Here is a 5,769-nt window from a genome sequence, read left to right on the forward strand (position 1 = left end):
AATCGGCTAGCCCTCTAGTTTTTCACTCAGTGGCCGATTTTGCTAACCATGGAGCTTCTTATATAGTGTGCCACATGTAGGGTTACTCCATGTAAACCCTAATGTGCATGGATTTTCATATTCCATGATCCATGGGTTTATAACCTCCATGGACTATCCATGGAGCACCTTATGGGTTTTAGCCCAATTCAATAAACCATGGATCATTAGCCCACTATACAAGAATGGATGATTTACACAATCAACCCCATATATTTAATTAGTCTCTTTCTGATCACTTAATTAATTCCAAATTAATTCTTTGATCAATATTAATTAAATAATATTATTAATATATTAGAACTTATAATATATTAATAATCCTTAAGTGTCCTTTTCTCTCATTTAGTCTATCCAAGTGTTGCAATGCCATGCAACCCAAATGGACCATGCCAACCGGGTCAAGTACATACCAGAAATAGTTATGGACTTAGACACCTTATCCAACAGTCTCCCACTTGGATAAGTCTAATAACTACAACTGCAAATATGACTTCAGGAACTGATCAGCAATCGTAGCTCTTTCAAGGTCTCGCGGAACTGAGATGATGATGATACGCCATTTAAGATAAGTGATCATATAATCCTCTGTTCTAGATATCAGCCGGACAAATACAAGGAACAATGTCGTACTTATTGTCCAGCAGTTTGTTTCCCGATTTCTGATTTGTTTGACATAGAACTTAATCGAACACATCAATTTAGTTCTGACCGGGCCCGGTACATGGGTCAACACAAAATCATCGAGGGGCCCAGATATCGCTTCTAATCCAAGAAGGAACAGATAAACTTCGACTCATATGCTTGTTCTACTACTTGTTGAATTATACACAAAGGCACGTTTTATAACATCGAGTTACCAATGCATTTTCGTACAATCAATGTATAACCAACTCATAGTCAATAACTCATATCTCTAGGTTTGAATACTTATATGATATTACCATCTCACGATCACTCGAGATAAATTCCATGAAGTGATACAAGTGAGCGTGGGTTGAATCCAATACTCGGAACTTATGAGCACTCATGAATGTTGTAGCAACCATTTGCTATGTCCAATACCTTAGACATCTACAAGCCAACTCATGACAGTCTTGATTCATATCTACTTCCAACATATGACCGACTTTGGAGAGTTTGAATAATATGATATACTATAACATAATTATTATGGAAGTCAAAACATGCAAAATGAAATGATAGTAAACGATTGACAGAAGATAGCAACACTTTACTTATAAATAAACAACAACTTTTATTTATCATCAAATGTCAATTACACTCAAATTTCAAAGCTATCTAATTTCCAAAACTAATATCATCCTTTATCCCTATGCGCCTCGCATGCTGAAGATGCTTAACCCTACCCAGTCCCTTCGTGAGGGGATCTGTTGGGTTCTCATCCGATGATACCCTCTTTGCCACGAGGAGTCCTACTTCTATTCGATGTTTGATGAAATGGTATTTTCTGTCGATGTGTCTGGATCTTCCATGATCCCTTGGTTCCTTGGCTAAGGCAACTGCACTTTCACTGTCACAGAAAATCTCCATAGGCTCCTTTATAGCTGGTACAACTCCAAGGTCTCCAATGAAGTTCTTTAACCATATAGCCTCCTTTGCTGCCTCGCTTTCCGTTATATACTCTGATTCGCAAGTTGAATCAGCCACTGTCTCCTGCTTGGAACTTTTCCAAGTAATTGCTCCTTCGTTTAAGGTAAAGACCCAGCCTGACTGAGAGCGGAAATTATCCCTACCAGTCTGAAAGCTAGCATCACTATACCCTACTACTCTTAAGTCATCACTCCCACCGAGTATAAGGACCCAGTCCTTAGTCCTCCACAGGTACTTGAGAATGTTCTTCTTCGCAGTCCAGTGAGCCTTGCCAGGGTTCCCCTGATATCTGCTGACCATGCTCAAGGCAAAGGCAATATCAGGACGAGTACAAGTCATAACATACATGATCGAACCTACAGTGCTGACCATGCTCAAGGCAAAGGCAATATCAGGACGAGTACAAGTCATAACATACATGATCGAACCTACAGCGGAAGCATACGGTACTCAACTCATCTCAGCTATCTCAGCCTCTGTACTCGGGCTCTGAGTCTTACTCAATCTGGCGTTACTCTAGATCGGTAACTCTCCTTTCTTGGAATTCTGCATGCTGTCTCTTACTCCTGTCTCTCAAAATCCTTATCCCTAGGATATATGCAGCTTCTCCAAGGTCCTTCATAGTGAAACACTTCCCAAGCCAAGACTTCACCTCCTGCAGAGTTGGGATGTCATTTCCTATGAGTAGTATGTCATCCACATACAATACCAAAAAACTAACTATACTCCCACTAGCCTTGACATATACAAAAAACTCATCTTCGCTCCTCGATAAGCCAAACTCTTTGACTTTCTCATCAAAAAAAAGATTCCATCTGCGAGGTGCTTGTTTCAATCCATAAATGGATTTCTCAAGCTTACACACTCTATTAGGGTACTCTGCGCTGACAAAACCCTCTGGCTGACTCATGTAAACATCTTCAGCCAACTTTCCATTAAGGAAGGCGGTTTTGACATCCATTTGCCATATTTCATAGTCATGAAATGCAGCAATGGCTAGCATAACCCTAATAGACTTAATCTTCGCTACTTGTGAAAAGGTCTCATCATAATCAACTCCCGGAGTTTGAGAAAAGCCCTTTGCAACCAGTCGCGCCTTATAAGTGTGTACATTACCATCCATGTCGGTCTTCTTCTTGAAGATACATTTGCACCCGACTGTCTTACGACTTGGTACATTGTCAACCAAATTCCAAACTTGATTGTCATACATGGACTGTATCTCGCTGTCCATAGCCTCTTTCCATTTAGCAGCCTCAGGGCCTGTCATGGCTTCCGTGTAGCTGTTAGGTTCATCCAGACTTACCAGTGTGCTGTCACTGATAAGTGTATCAACTTCCGCAGTAATATGGAAACCATAGTAATGCTCAGGTGCATTCCTAACTCTCGTGGAACGCCTCAGAGGTACAGACTCATCAGTCGGATCAACAGGAGTTTCCTCCTCAGGTTGATTGCTAGGGTTTGAGGTTCCTTCACCACTTGACTCTTGAATTTCTTCAAGGTCAATTTGCCTCCCACTGTTTCCTTGGCTTATGAACTCTCTCTCACGAAAGACTCCCCTCCTTGCTACAAAGACCACATTATCACTGGGTCTGTAGAAGAGGTAACCAAAGGATTTATGTGGGTAGCCAATGAAAATACACCTCTCACTTTAAGGTTTGAGCTTATCGTGAGTCTCACGCCTTACGAAAGCCTCGCAACCCCAAATCTTGATGTGATCTAGATTGGGAACTTTTCCAGTCCACATCTCGTGAGGTGTTTTGGCAACCTTCTTTGTAGGGACTAGATTAAGGATATGTGCGGCAGTCTCTAAGGCATACCCCCAAAATGAGATTGGTAGCGAAGCTCGACTCATCATGGAACGAACCATGTCCAACAAGGTCCGATTACGCCTCTCAGCCACACCATTCAACTGTGGTGTCCTGGGAGGTGTCAATTGTGAGACAATCCTACATTCCTTAAGATATTCAAGGAACTCTGTACTAAGATACTCACCACCTCGATCGGATCGAAGCATCTTAATGTTCCTGCCCAACTGATTCTCCACTTCCTGTTTAAACTCCTTGAACTTTTCAAAGGTTTATGACTTATGCTTGATTAAGTAGACATATCCATATCTACTATAATCATCAGTAAAAGTCACATAGAAGCGGTTAGCATCCCTTGTGGCGGTTCTGAAGGGTCCACACACATCAGTATGTATGAGATCCAACAAACCCTCGCCCCTTGCACAAGTACCAGTGAAGGGTGACTTTGTCATTTTCCCAAGTAAACAAGATTCACAACTATCATCTGACTTTAGGTCAAATGACTCCAAGACTCCATCCTTTTGGAGTTGGCCTATGCGTTTCTTGCTTACATGTCCAAGACGACAATGCCATAATGATGCTTTATCCAAGCTAGAGGAAGAATCGATACACAACACATTATTTCCTAAGTTATCTATAACCGACACAGTTTCATACACACCATCACAAGGTAATGCTTTAAAATAAAGAAAATTATTAAAGAAAACATTAATACCACCACATTCATTATCAAACGAAAAGGTAAAACCTTGTTTGTACAAACCATGAAAGGAAATAATATTTCTCGCCATTTCAGACGAGTAACAACATTTATTCAAATCTAATGTAAACCCACTACTTAGAAACAAAGAGTAAACTCCAATCTTGGTGACAGGTGAAGCTTTCCTATTCCCCATGATTAAGTTTATCTTCTCATGCTCCACATTCTCACTTCTTCTTAGTCCCTGCAAATCAGAACATATGTGAATACCACAACCTGTATCAAGAACCCAAGAATTAGAATAGGGTGAGTTATTAGACAATATAGTGTATATACCTGCATGGTTGGGTTTTCGTAACGCCCGTAGATCTGGGCTAGTCAATTTAGAGACAACAAGCATCAAAAATGAGTTTTTGATGGAAGATTATTTAGAAGGAATAATCTTAACCAAGTGGTAGTATATGTTACAAGGGTTCCGTAGATATAAGGAATAATCTTAACCAAGTGGTAGTATATGTTACAGTGGTAGTATATATATAACGAAGAAGTTATGGCACGTCGAAGTTTTACGGCAAAACCGACACGACACCGGGAAGCGTAAATAGTGAATTTACGATAGAGCGACTTTCAGCCTTAGCGATCTAAACGAAAGTCATAGAATATGTTAAAAGGTGAGCATCCATAAAAAGAACGCCCAAATCTGACTTCGTATGAGGAAGTTATGATTTTTCAAAGTTTCGGCTTAGAAGTGTACAGCCCGAAGTTCGAATATTAGATCGAGTAGTTTTTAGCTGACACAACCTAAACGAGAATCGAAGATCTCGTTTATAGTAGCGTAACGATAAAAAGACAGACGAAAACGGACGTCGAATGAAGGAGTTATGAATTTTTAACGGACCAATCCTGTTCTGGCCTGTTAAAAATATAAATTTTAAAATAAAGTCAAAATTAGCCAACGGAGCCTAAACGAAAGCTGTAGAGTACGTTCCCGCCTACGCGTGGATATAAAGAACGTCGAAAACGGAGCTCATATGAGGAAGATACGAATTTTTGAAGTTGGAACTCGAATTTGCGAAGCTGGTGCGAATAGTGATGACGTGGCTCGATCTGGACCGTCCATTTCTGATCGGAGGAACCGCTTCGGATGAGTGACACGCCACCCTTCGCATTACGCCCAACGTCCGAAATGGAGTACGCCCAGCGTACTTCGGTCTCATGCGGTTCCGAGGCATCCACGTCGCACCATCCGGAGATCGCCACGTAGCGGCCTTATCCGAAGTTACGCCCAGCGTAACCGAGGACTACGCCCAGCGTAGTCTGAGGTTCAGCCACTATAAATAGAAGTGCGAGGCTGCCGACTTCTTCACTCCAAAATCACATCTCTCTCTAACTTCTTTCTCTCTCTAACTTCTTTCTCTCTCTAACCCATTCCAACCCCCCTAAACCCTAGGGAACCCCCTAGCACTCGAAGGAAACCCCGAGGCTCCCTAAGCCTCGAGAAAAAGAGTCTTTCGGCTCTGAAATGCTTCTCCAAGCGAATCCCGGTTTTCGAGAAAACCCGTTGTAAGTGAGCTACGCATACGCTATTTTTAATATAGCTTCTAATTA

This window comes from Lactuca virosa, chromosome 8, assembly GCF_052849685.1.
Source record: "Lactuca virosa cultivar CGN04683 chromosome 8, Lactuca_virosa_CGN04683_v6, whole genome shotgun sequence".
NCBI lineage: Eukaryota > Viridiplantae > Streptophyta > Magnoliopsida > Asterales > Asteraceae > Lactuca > Lactuca virosa.